Here is a 13,446-nt window from a genome sequence, read left to right as displayed (position 1 = left end):
GAATGCAGAAAATGCTTTCTGGAACTTTGATTTTGAGGGCCGGTGGGTGGGGAGGGAGGCAAAGAAGGGAGAGAAGGAGAGAAAGAAGGTGGGAGGCAGGGGAGAGAGATAGAGAGAGAGAGAAGGTCTATGACTGAATGGAGATGAGGCTAGTGGGACATCTCCAGTGGAACAGTATGGGTTTTGAGATCAATATATATTTAGCCATAGGTGAATGGAGGAGTGGATAATTGCATGTCAATGAAATGCTAGTAACTTGTGGATTGTTGCCTCTCTGAGAGGCAGGATGGCAGAAATCCCAATGTGTTGTGGCTGGATAATTCATGCTCCGAGGACTCGGAGGACCCCTGCACTGGTGACTGTGTGATGGGTCCAGAATTTTCCTATAAATGTATCAGGATATGGAGCGGTCCAGGAGCAGCAGTTAGGCAAACACTGCAGCGTGCTGCGCTGGTGCCATTGCCCACTGAGCTCACCAGGTGAGTCAGACAAGCCTGTCTTCCCAGCGTGGGGAACTGCTGCAGTAGGGTCTGTTCAGTGGCATGATGTTAAACAGCTCTTATGAGATTCTGAATCACTCAAGAAAATAGAGAACCTCTGTCTCCAAAAATTTGACTCAAGTCATGTCAGAGAGATATTTGTTTCCCTCCTCTACATGTCTGTAATCTCATTAAGAGAAACAACTTTTCACAGTGCCTGCCTTAGCCTTGAGCCTCAGACAGCACCTACTATTCTAGCTCAACATTTAAAGGGCCCCTGAAGTCCCACTACATGCCATATAATCTAGACAACTTTTCTCATTTATACTTTGAAACAGTTCTGTACGAAGGTATGGTGAGTCCAGATGAGCTTCACAGATGACCAGGCTCAGACTGACAGAGCCTAAGTAATTGTTCCAGCTAAGTGGCAAGATGGGAATGAGGTTCTATCCCTTGTCCACCCTAGGGGACACAGAGCAGCCTCCCTTTTTGAAGATGGGCTTCCAGGGCTGCTGGAATGTTTGGATCACAACCCCCCTGCTATGTGGCCCCTCGGGCACTCAGCAACTCCTCTGGGTGATGACAGAGGAGATGAAATTCTACCCCTTGTGCAGAGAGACCTGGGTGTTGCACCACATCCATTGACTGATCCCTGAAGTGGGGAGCGGGGTTTGGGCAGAAGCTCGGGTGTTGACCCTGGGACAGGTGATCTTGAGGGAAGGGAAGTGATATGTATAGAACTCCTTTAGGAAATTGTACTTTATATTTCATCTCATCTAATCCTAATAGCTATTCAAGTTATTCAGCATTATTACTATTATATATACCAAGATACTGACTTTAGAGGAGTTTACATAAGTTGGGAAATGCTTTTTGTCATCTCCCTATCAACAGCTAAACTGAAATTTTTCTGTAATTTTTAAATACAAGGCTCTGAACATTCTAATCTCTCCATAAGATGTCATTACATGCTCCCAGTGTGTTGTTCAACTTAAAAAGATTATGCTCCATAAAGTTTTAAAGTCACGATATTATTGAAATTGAAAAGCAAATCTGAAAGTAAAAAATATAAAGAATTGTGTGAAGACACTGGGGAAGGTGTTTGCAAATATCTCAGATATGCGGTTAGGAAGCACCATTCTATTGACAACAGACCATTTGGGTCAGGGGGTAGGAGTAGGTCTAGTGAGAGATGCAGGACAATTTCACTTTATAAATATACTTTAATATATTATTTGGAATGTTATATTCAGGAGAAATGGTACTTTCATAGAATTTTGGAAACAAAAAAGACTTGTGAACAGATTGAGAAATGGGTACATATATTAGTTACTTTGTAAAGGTCTCCATTATATTCAATTTCATGGAGAAATGAAGATAGATAATGAAGTAGATTAAAGAATTGACTCTGTGTGTGTGTGTGTGTGTGTGTGTGTGTGTGTAATTCAGACTGGAGCAGGAATTTTAATCTCAGGTTTAGATATCCCAGAACATGTGCTTTTTTATATCCTAGAAAAATGATGAATGCAGAGGGATTGTCCCAGTTAAATAAAACTCCAAGAAACACTGGCCGATACCATGAAGTCAAGCTCCCAAACCTCCACCCTTCTCTCCCCCTTGCTCAGCCCCTTATCTGAAACTTCACAGCTACAGTCTTAGATCTGCTCAGCAGGTGGCATCACATCCATTTCCAGAAGTGTTTTTTAATGAAAAAGAGTACGTTTGGCAAAGAGTAAAAAATATAATGAAACAGTCTGTGGACTATATGAAACCAATTCTGTTTGGAAAATTCATAAGTATGTTAAAGCAGCCCCATCTGCTGTTGACACCAAATCTATATCACGTTCATTGATTTATCTCTTCCCTCATCACTGTCAGCTGATGTGCCCTGTAGGTTGTATACAGGGCTCTATCAGAGAGCACGATGTTCACATTACATTACCCCATCCCTGTACAGACAAATCTGACCTTCTTTTCCACCCCAGCCCATCTGTCATCACCTGTCCTTGACACGGGACACACCTGCTCAGACCCCGCTCTGACGCTCCATTCTCTCTGTCACCTCCCACCTGCCCTGAGCGGCCGGTGGCCCACCACCCACTGCCGAGGCGCGCCACTGCCGCCTGGTGTTGCATCGTCTGCAGACCCGGAGTGTGTGTTTTTACAGTCTTCTTTTGTATTATCAGGGTTTTTTTCCCCCAGGCAGAATTAGAATCATTCTGTACATAGCTTCATAGGCTGGATTTTAAGGAAGGGTATTGCTTTTTTTTTTGCTCTTTAAATAAACGTCTTTTTAAAGAAATGAGAAAATGGAGGTACGTTGGTGCCACCTCGTGAAAGAAGCCTGAACTGCAGCTTGAACATAGCGGAGGGGGAAACTGGGAGGGAAGTGCCCAAACCTACCTGGCAGAACTTTCTGGAACTCTGGGAAGAAAAGGAGCATTCCTAGGATAAACTCTAGCTTTTACTGATCGTACTGCAATACAATCTTCTTCTATACCCAAGCAATTGAATTTTGTCATGGGGAAAAGGAAATCCTTTCCTCTTAGAAAATTACGTTTGCCTCCATTTGAACAATCATTTCAACATTCCTGATCTGTAAGTGTGACAAAGAGATGGTTGCTGGGGCGCCTGGGTGGCGCAGTCGTTAAGTGTCTGCCTTCGGCTCAGGGCGTGATCCCGGCCTTACGGGATCGAGCCCCACATCAGGCTCCTCCTTTTATGAGCCTGCTTCTCCCTCTCCCACTCCCCCCGCTTGTGTTCCCTCTCTCACTGGCTGTCTCTATCTCTGTCAAATAAATAAATAAATAAATAAATCTTAAAAAAAAAGAGAGATATGGTTGCTGAGTTGGCAAGTGTAATTTCTGTGGAATCATGGGGAAACACAGCCCAGTTAGATTAGAGATGAAGACTAAGTTTGAAGGCAGGTGCAGCAGGATGTGAATGAGTATTGAGAATTCATCTTAGAATTTTGCTAAGGGGAGAATATATGTAAAAAGGACAGTAACTAGAGATGTGGAGAGAAGCCCAGGGCATTAATGCATATTTTAAAATTATTAATGGTAATAGAATTAAAATTATTAATGGTAAGAGAATTTAATTTTAAAAATTAATGGTAAGAATTGCACAGGTTGCAATCTTCATGGGAAGGAGCCATCTCTTCTTAGATTTAACATCTGAATTTACTACCCCACCCTTTCGACACTTTACTTCCTTTTCTTTTTCATTTTGGAGAAGCCTAATGCTTCACCAAAGGGATGGTATAGAGTTTGGTCCTAATGCCTGTTAACTGAATAGATGGATGAATGGATGGATGGATGCAGGAGGTGTTAAACATGTGCTGGGGAATGACGCATGAGAGACTATGGACTCTGAGAAACAAACTGAGGGCTTCAGAGGGGAGGGGGTGGGGGAATGGGATAGACCGGTGATGGGTAGTAAGGAGGGCACGTATTGCATGGTGCACTGGGTGTTATACGCAACTAATGAATCATCGAACTTTACATCAAAAACCAGGGATGTACTGTATGGTGACTAACATAATATAATAAAAAAAATATTTTTATAAGAAAAAAAAACATGTGCTGGGAAATCACTGATTTTTACTCTCAGGACAGAGTTCTTCATGCAGCTGATGAAACCATGGTGTTGGGTGGCTGTGAGGATGCTGCGTCTCAGGACTCAGCAACGGATGGCTACAAGATGGAAGGCATTTCCTATGTGAAGGACCAGCCTGAGTATCTTGGTTATCACAGATATGTGAAGTCATTGTGGCAACCGTGGTGACATTTTAATACAGACAGACCTGGCCTGGCAAGAAGAGCATATCCTGCCTTTTAGGTGTTTGGGACTCAGCTGAGCGATGGGTCCCCACAGTAGGGGCTGAACTGCCCTAGGGTGTGGGGAGACAAAGGGATCCCAGATCCAAGTCACTTTTTTCCCCGTTTGGGGACTGGGTGGCCCTGACTGTCTTGTAGGTAACGCCATTGGGTTATGGCCCAGCTCCAGTGAGTGTTGGTCCCCAGGGTGTCGTGGAACTGCTTTCCTCTAAAGGCAGGAGTGCAGGAGGGAAGACAGATAATGAGTCTGAGCCCCATCTTCCCCCAGTTTGAAATGGGGATAAGAATGCTTAACTCAGGATCGCTGAGAACATTTAGTGATACGCATGAGGAAGCCCTTGGTCCTGTGGTTATTGTGGGATCATGAATGTCTGTATGAATTCAGGCCACTTCTTATTCCTTTCCAACTTTGTTGTTAGGGGCTAGATAAGGAAAGGAGAAGAAGAAGGCCAGGTGAGAAGTCCATTATAATATGTGGTTGTTATGACCATGACCCACTGTATCAGTATCAATGTCACTAACCTGCTACCCTAGCATGGTGCTGGGCACTTAGTTACATCACTAAAGCATATTGGTAGCTTGCTCTCTCTCTACCTGTGCAGCTTCTCATGCTTGTGGCCCAGCTCATATCAGGTGCCTGAAGGAGGCAGTTTCTGAGGATCTGTGTCCTGATGGCTGCTGATGCTTCTACTCTAGATTCAAGGCCAAAGTCCGCAGGACAGCTCAACACCTCACATACTTGGTGGTATATGATGCCTGGCTCAAGTGACTTCACAGATCTGAATAAAAGCATATTGCGGAATACTCCTGTGAGGTTCACAAACCAGCCTAAAAGTAGAGAAACTGCTTTGATCTCATCATGGAAGAAAAAGTTTAGCAGGTGGAAATTTATTCCATCGGCAGCTACATGTGTGTAGTAGCACTCATGGACAATCTTAGAGATGTCTTTTATTGCTGAAAAGCAATAAATTGTCCATTTGGAGAAGGAAGTGGGTTTTAATATGCATTTTTAGTAAATATACTTAAATTGTTCTTGCCACGTATATAATAACTTGCAATTTTCACATATCTCATAGATGGATGTGGAAATGTGCAGTTGTTAGATCTTCCTAGCAAATTCACATCGTAACTTAGATTCTCCCGATACCCATGTTCTTTTTCCATTATATAATGAAATTTTAGAGCCAGAATTTTCGAAGAGTTTGTTAAAATGTCAGTTACTAGAATTTAGTATTTTTAAAAAATATTTATTACCCTAGACTTTGCCTTATTACAATGATAGCCACTTAACATAAAATTACCAGTTACTCTTAAGTATTAAAATTTTTACCTAGGGTATTATATTTTTGTATCTGTACTTCAGAAGGAAGTAGACATCAACTCTCCCTAAATATTTGGTTAAGTTTCATTGCAAATGATTACTTCTTTTTTGGTTATATGTAGTTTGGACCAATTTGATTAGATATAGTGTGGGTCTCTTAATACTGTAAGAACATAATTGTGGGAATCTTCCACCTGATTTCTTTAATTGCATCAGAGAAGTGTGAATATATAAATATATGTTAAATAGTTCATTGAAGTGTGGTTGATACTAATACATATTTAAAGTATATGCTCTAGTAAGTTTTGATATATGCATACATCTATGAATTCAACACTACAGTCAAGATAATGAACATATCCATCACTTCAAAAACCTTTGTGCTCCTTTGTAATGCCTCCATGTACCTCTCTCCAGGCTTGCTCTCCACATGACCAGATCCTATTTCCAGGCAAGCACTGATTATCTGTCAGTATGGATTAGTTTTCTTTTTCTATAATTTTATGTAAGTGGAATCATACAATGTGTTTTCTTTTTTGTCAGTTTGCTGTCCTTTAACCTAATTACTTCTAGATTTATTTGTTGCATATATGAATATTTCCTTTTTAATTATTGACTAATATTGCATTATGTGAATATGTACAAGTTATTCTATCCATTCAACTGGTAATAGACATTTGTTTTTTTTCCAATCTGAGGCTCTTGTAAATGAAGATGCTATGAATATTTGTGTATAATCTTTGCTTGGACATACACTTCTTCTTCGGTAACTACACTTAGAGTGCGAAAGCTGGATCATATGGTATATAGAATAGAATCATATGGAAACAGATGAACTGTTTTCCAAAGAGATGAACTGTTTTCATTGCCACCAGCAGTGTATGAGAGTTCTATCCTCCACAGCCCTGCCCCTGACATAGTATGATCAATGTTTTTATTTTATCCATTCTCAGAGGGGTGTAGTGGGATTACATTTCCCTAATGACTAATGATGTTCAGCATCTTTTCATGTGCTTATTTGACATTTGTGTATCTCTTTTGGTGACTTTCAAATATGTTGCCCAATTACTTGTTGTGGTGTCTGTTTCTTCTCTTTTTTAAAATTTTAATTCCAGTGGTTGACATACAATGTTATACTAGTTTCAGTTGTATGGTATAGTGATTCTACAATTCCCTATATTTCTTCGTGCTCATCAAGATAAGTATACTCTTAATCCCCTTCACCTATTTTACCCATGCTCCCACCCACCTCACCTCTGGTAACCATCAGTTTGTTCTCTATACCTAAGAGTCTCTTTCTTGGTTTGTCTCTTTTTTCTCCTTATTAATTTCGCTTCCTAAATTCCACATGAGTATAATCACATGGTATTTTTCTTTCTCTGACTAGCCTATTTTACTTAGCATTATACTTTCTAGATCAATCTATGTTGTTGCAAATAGCAAGACTTCGTTCTTTTTTATGGCTGAATTATAACCAGTTCCATTCTTTTGATTGTAGCTGTCAGCTGTCCAGTTTTTCCAACACCATTTGTTGAAGAGACTTTTTCCCATTGCATATTTTTGCCTCCTTTGTCAAAGATTAATTGACCATATAATTGGGGGTTTATTTCTGGGTTTTCTATTCTGTTTCATTTATCTATGTGTCTGTATTTGGCCAGTACCATACTGTTTTCATTACTACATATTTGAAGTCTGGAATTGTGATACTTACAGTTTTTTTCTTTTTCAAGATTGCTTTGGCTATTTGGGGGTCTTTTTTGGTTCCATACAAATTTTAGGATTGTGAAAAATACTGTTGGTATTTTGATAGGGATTCCATTAAATGTGTAGATCATTTTGGGTAGTATAGACAACTCTGAGGGTTTTGTTTTTAGTGCATACGTTTGCCACATGGTGTGGATTCCATTTAATGTAACTTCTTTTTTGCTTAAGCATTTGCTTGTATGAATATCAGTGCTTTAAGGTCAATTTAAAAAATGCACAAGTTATAAATACAGAAGAAAGAGCAACCTACCATCCTCTGGTGTGAATAACGCCTCATTTTAGTCTCTCCATGGCTCTCTTGGTCCCTGCATAGGAGGATCTAATTTCCTTCCCCAACTGCTCAATGATGGCTAGCAACTCAACATATTTGCTTTGGGGTACCTGGCTGTTCCCAGTTCCCTGGGTGTAGCCTAGAGATGTTAGCCCATAGTCACTTAGCAGCTGGTGGTACTGTGAGGATGTTGCCATACTGGTGGATGGCAGGTGGACATTCCAGGCGGTGTTGATGGTGGCCACGGGCATGTCTCTATATAGATCATCTTATACATGCATCAATCTGTTTTAAGTTGATGGTCACTTCAGTTTGAACACATTCTTTACTCCTCTCCCCCAACGTTTTAGGTATATGGTGTCATATTTAACATCTTTTTATGTTATGAATCCCTTGGCTGACTTTTACAGAATTACTAGTTTTTACTGCTTTTGTGCATCCTACTTTTCTTACTCTTACTTACAATCTTTCCTTTCCAACTCATGAAATTTGACACCTCTCACCTCCAAAGCCAAATGTTATAGGGATTTATCTAACCCATGTGGGCTTCCTGGTGTGATAATCTGTTTCTTTCCCCTTTACATGCCAGGGTCTCTCCCTCTGCAGAAGGTCCCAAGGCTCCCTTTAGCTCCTCACTGCTTTCTGTGCCTTTCCTACCCTCTCTGATGTGGCCTCTTTTCTGCCTTTAGTTGTGGAGTTTGCTCCACCCAAAGACTGGGTCATTTTCTGGGTTATTTCCATTGATGTGAGTGTTATCTAGTTGGATCCATAGGATGAGGTGAGCTTAGGGTTCCCCTAGTCCACCATCTTTTTTGTAATTCTCCTCTTCTAATTGACATTTATAAGGATTTTTCTTCTAGATACAAGTCTTTTATCAGACACATGATTTGCAAAATTTTCTCCCAGTCAGCAGGTTGTCTTCAAATTCTCTCAATAATGTCTTTGGAAGAACAAAGTTTTTAATTTTAAGGAAGTACTTTTTTTCAATTTATTTATTGTCTTGATTTTGCTTTTGGTGTCATATCTAGGGAATCTTTACCTAACTTAGGGTTAGAAGGATTTTCTACTGCATTTTCTTCCAGAAGTTTTTATATTTTAGCTTTTTTATTAAGTCTCTTGTTCATTTTGAGTTGACTTTTGCATATGGTGTGCTATATGTATCGCAGTTGATGTTTGTGCATATGGAGACCCACTTGTCCCAGTACCATATGTTGAAAAGTCTATACTTTCTGCACTGAATTGCCTTTTTTTATTATGTTATATTAGTCACCATACAGTACATCATTAGTTTTTGATGTAGTGTTCCATGATTCATTGTTTGCGTATAACACTCAGTGCTCCATACACTATGTGCCCTCCTTAATACCCATCACGGGGCTAACCCATCCCCCAACCCCCTTCCTCTCTAAAACCCTCAGTTTGTTTCCCCAGAGTCCATATTCTGTCATAGTTCGTCTCCCCCCTCTGATTTTCCCCCTTCATTTTTCCCTTCCTTCTCCTAATGTCCTCCCTGCTATTCCTTATGTTCCACAAATAAGTGAAACCATATGGTAATTGTCTTTCTCTGCTTGACTCATTTCACTTAGCATTATCTCCTCCAGTCCTGTCCATGTTGCTGCAAATGTTGGGTAATCATTCTTTCTGATGGCTGAGTAATATTCCATTGTATATATGAACCACATCTTCTTTATCCATTCGTCTGTTGAAGGGCATCTTGGCTCCTTCCACAATTTGGCTATTGTGGACATCGCTGCTATGAACACTGGGGTGCATATGGCCCTTCTTTTCACTGCATCTGTATCTTTGGGGTAAATACCCAGTATTGCAATGGCTGGGTCATAGGGTAGCTCTATTTTTAACTTTTTGAGGAACCTCCACACTGTTTTCCAAAGTGGCTGTACCAACTTGCATTCCCACCAATGGTGTAAGAGGGTTCCCCTTTCTCCATATCCTCTCCAACATTTGTTGTTTCTTGCCTTGTCAATTTTTGCCATTCTAACTGGTGTAAGGTGGTATCTCAATGTGGTTTTGATTTGAATTTCCCTGATGGCTAAGGATATTGAACGTTTTTTTCATGTGTCTGTTAGCCAGCTGTAAGGAAAGTGTCTGTTCATATCTTCTGCCTATTTTTTGACTTGATTATTTGTTTTTTGGGTGTTGTGTTTGAGAAATTCTTTATAGATCTTGGATACCAGCCCTTTATTTGTAGGGTCATTTGCAAATATCTTCTACCATTCCATGGGTTGTCCCTGTGTTTTGTTGACTGTCTTTGTAGCTTTGTCAAAAGTCAGTTATTCATTTATGAGTGGTTCTCTTTGTAGACTCTTCATGTTGTTCCTTTGGTATACAATTCTGTCTTTATCCCAATACCACTGTGTCTTGATTACTGTGGATTTATGAGTCTTGAAATAAGGCAGTGCTTATCTTCCCAATTTATTCCTTTTTTTTTTAAAGATTTTATTTATTCATTTGACAGAGATAGAGACAGCCAGCGAGAGCAGGGGGAGTGGGAGAGGAAGAAGCAGGCTCACAGAGGAGGAGCCTGACGTGGGGCTCGATCCTGGAACGCCGGGATCACGCCCTGAGCCGAAGGCAGACGCTTTAACCGCTGTGCCACCCAGGCGCCCCCCAATTTATTACTTTTTTTCAAAGTTATTTTCATAGTCTTGTCTCTTTTTATTTCCACATGACTTTTAGTATAAGAAGTCAACTTATGCTTTAAAATGTATGCTAGGATTTTTATTGGGATTGTATTGATTCTGTAGGCCAGTTTGGGGAGGATAGATAATAAGACTAAGTCTCCTCCCTCAAGAAGATGATATATCCTTCCATTTATTTAGGCCTTTTTAAATTTCTCTCAGCTGATGTTGTGCAGGGGTCACAGTACAGGCCTTGCCCATGTGGGCATGCATATGCTACATACTTTTCTCTATGTAGTTCGTACTTTTCTCATGTAGTTCATACTTTTTGATACTATTGTTAATGGCAGTATTTTGTATTACACTTTTTAGTTACTGTGTTTGCACTGAACTCTCAGTAGGAAAATGTTGCTAGGTAATGTTTTTGGTTGAAAGCACAAGTTACTTAAGGATGGAAAAAATACTTGAAGTTTAACACCTATATTCATCAAGCTTTCCAGAGGAATAGAACCAATAGAGTGTTTATAGATAGATAGAGATATATTTTCAGGAATTGACTCATGAGATTTTGGAGACTTGGCAGAATCTAATGGGGGAAACTGTCAGGCTCAATGAAGACTGAGGAAAGAGTTACAGTTGGAATCTAAAGGCAGTCTGTTAGAGAACCACAAGGTACTGATGTTGTAGATGATGTCAAAGGCATTCTACTGGCAAAATTCCTGCTAGATCAGGGGAGATCAGCCTTCTGTTCTGTTCTTGCCCTTCACCTGATTAGATTAAGCCCACCCACATTATGGAGAGCTAATTGCTTTACTCAAAGACTATCCATTTCGGTGTAAGTCACGTTCAGAAACACTCTCACAGAAATATCCAGTATAATGTTTGATGAAATATCTGGGTACTGTGGCTCTGCCAAGTGGACACACAAAATTCATCATCACAATATTCATTTGCCTAGATTGCCTTATTGGCTTTTAAATGTGATGGCAATTTACTGATCCTAGGGAATCAAATGTCCCATGGGAAATTCTACAGGTCATCTTTAGAAAATTAGTTACTAACATGAAATAGTTTAGTGGCTTTTAACTTTATTTGTTTGGTTTGAATTGAATTGTGGAGTTTTCCTTCTTTATCCCCAAACAGATCCACCTCAATGAATTCCTTGGATCTTGGGTGGTAAGAAAGAGAGGGAGTGAGCACATATGTGTGTGTGTGTGTGTGTGTGTGTGTGTGTAAGTGTGAATGGAGCTGTGAGGAATATATCTTGAGAGGAATATGTGAGGTGAGTTACCATGAGTTATGTTAGTCCTCCTTTGTAGCACATGTTAGGAGACAAGTCAGGATAGTTGCTGTTTGTTTTTTCCCAGCTTTCCTTGGACAGCATGGTTACTATGGTGACTCAGTGATTACTGGGATTTTTCATAGAGAGTGAAAATGCTTTTGTGATTCTTGCCTGGATCACTTATTACCATGATAGCTTTTACATGTTGATCTTATAATTGTCATTCCTTCTAGATTTATAAATTGTCATTAAAATGTTGGGAAGAGTTTTTCCATTTTTATTATTTATTTATTTATTTATTTATTTATTTATTTAGTATGACTCATGGTTTTTTATTTTGCTCAAAGGCTTACCATCTGACAGTATAATTTTGTAGTTTGATGTGCACATTGTTATCGAATTGGCCAGTGTTTACCCCAGTGTTTAGGTTCTGTGTCTATTTGTCACCTCCCCAAATACTTTCAGTATGTACTTTGTTCTGCAAAATGGAGTATTTCCCAAAATATTGAAGGCATGTAATGTTGCCTCTGACATTAATTTGATAACATGAGTACCAGAGAGAATACTTGGACATGGAACAGCAAGCAGGGATGAGCCCACATTTCCATGATGTGAGAGCTTCGGTGTCACTGCTGTGCACAGGAGGGGGCTGTGGGATGGAGCTGGGGAGGAGCACAGTGTCACTGCACAGGTTCCAGTGACCTGAGTGGGGACAGGCAAGCACATCCTCACCCCTTTCCCCTGCCTTTCGTGTGCTCTCCCTTCCTCTCCCTTCCTTCTCTATTCCACGTGCTCTCTGATTCCCTGCCTCTCCCTTCTAGTGGAACAGCAGAGAAGTGTGTGGACTCTGAGCCCCAGAAACAGGAAGCAATAGAGAAGAACCAGGTGTGATGCCCAGTGTGCTAGATAAGTTGCTGGAGCAAGAGTGACAAGATCAGGGTCCCATCACTGGGATACTTTAGGTAAGTCACTACTCTTCCTCCAGTGTCTTTTATATAACAGAATAACAATACCCAATTATCCCAACCACCCAGGAGTATTGTGGACTTTAAGTGAGATCCCATGTGAGAAAGGAATCTGTGGTTATAGATGCGATGGAAGGACCAGTGCCCTTTTGAGTAATTTATTAACAGAGACACCCCACATATCACAGAACTCTGCAAGGTAGGCATTAAATTAACGGTACAGAAATGTTAGATGTTTAGATCAGGAGTTTTCCAAGTATGGTCTATATACCCCCTCATCGTGTTGGCATGGAGTGCTTGTTAAAATAGCAGGTACGGGGGCTTACCCTAAGTCTGCTGTATCCAAAACAGGGAGGTGGAGTGAGAATGATTTCTCCTGTGTGTTATGGTATTTACCCAAGATTGAATAGCACTGCTGTGAATTTGCAGCAATGGTTTTTTAAAATTTTGAATTATTTAATGTCTTATTTTGATGTCAGTTTCTCTTGAAGCTCAGCTTTAAATATTTGTGTGTGCTCCCAATGGATCAGAAAGGGAACAATTCTTTCTTTTCAGTTGTACTATTCAGTGTTTATTTGGGAGGGACTGCCATAGCTTCTTAAAGCTCATGTAACCACAAACTGTGTGGCTTAAACCATAGAAATTTATTTATTTATTTATTTATTTATTTATTTATTTATTTATTGTCTCACAGTTCTGGAAGCTAGCCCTGATCGAAGTATTTCTAAGGCCATACTTCCCCAAAATCCTTTTGGGGACTATCCATGCTCCTTCCTAGGTTCTGGTGGTTTGCTGGCAATCTCTGCACGTACTGGCTTGCAGATGTTTGGCTCCAGCCGCTGTCTTCATCATCACAGTATGTTGTCCCTATTTTGTCTTCACATGG

At 40.2% G+C, this 13,446-nt stretch overlaps 1 long non-coding RNA gene across 1 annotated transcript in view; it reads left to right on the top strand.

Annotated features, from left to right (window-relative positions):
* LOC103674868 overlaps window positions 1-13,133 on the top strand; it is a 51,499-nt gene extending 38,366 nt beyond the window's left edge. Inside the window, exon 3 of the long non-coding RNA XR_571724.2 lies at window positions 12,417-13,133. This is a non-coding gene — a long non-coding RNA (uncharacterized LOC103674868). The remainder of the gene's footprint in view (window positions 1-12,416) is intronic.
* Window positions 13,134-13,446: the final 313 nt, after the last annotated feature.

Source organism: Ursus maritimus (assembly GCF_017311325.1).
Source record: "Ursus maritimus isolate PB19 chromosome X unlocalized genomic scaffold, ASM1731132v1 scaffold_X1, whole genome shotgun sequence".
NCBI lineage: Eukaryota > Metazoa > Chordata > Mammalia > Carnivora > Ursidae > Ursus > Ursus maritimus.
Note: the sequence above shows the minus strand (reverse complement) of the source record. Positions and strands in the feature narration are given on the sequence as shown.